This window comes from Crocodylus porosus, unplaced genomic scaffold, assembly GCF_001723895.1.
Source record: "Crocodylus porosus isolate Cpor-Errol unplaced genomic scaffold, CroPor_comp1, whole genome shotgun sequence".
Classification (NCBI taxonomy): domain Eukaryota; kingdom Metazoa; phylum Chordata; order Crocodylia; family Crocodylidae; genus Crocodylus; species Crocodylus porosus.
In genome coordinates, this window is record NW_017728921.1 from 2179750 (window position 1) to 2180057 (window position 308).

Sequence of the window (308 nt, forward strand, 5' to 3'; positions counted from 1 at the left end):
TCGATGGCTGCTTTCATTGGTCGTGTTTGCTGACAAAGTCTTCAGATGTTCATAAACGAGATTTCATTCCTACATAAGGGGGACAAGCTAACACATGGAAAACTAATTGCAATCTTACTGCAAGTCAGGAAGTTTTGTTGTCCAATTAAGACACCATTTCTGTCTAGTTGTTTAGAGCTGTGTTTTCATAGCCAGACGGCACCTTAAATCACTCCTCTCAAAGGCATGGCATTAAAATGCCTTGTAGGAACTATTCTAAAATAAACACAGGGTTTTTACAGTTGCTTTGCACTTAAGTATTTTAGATA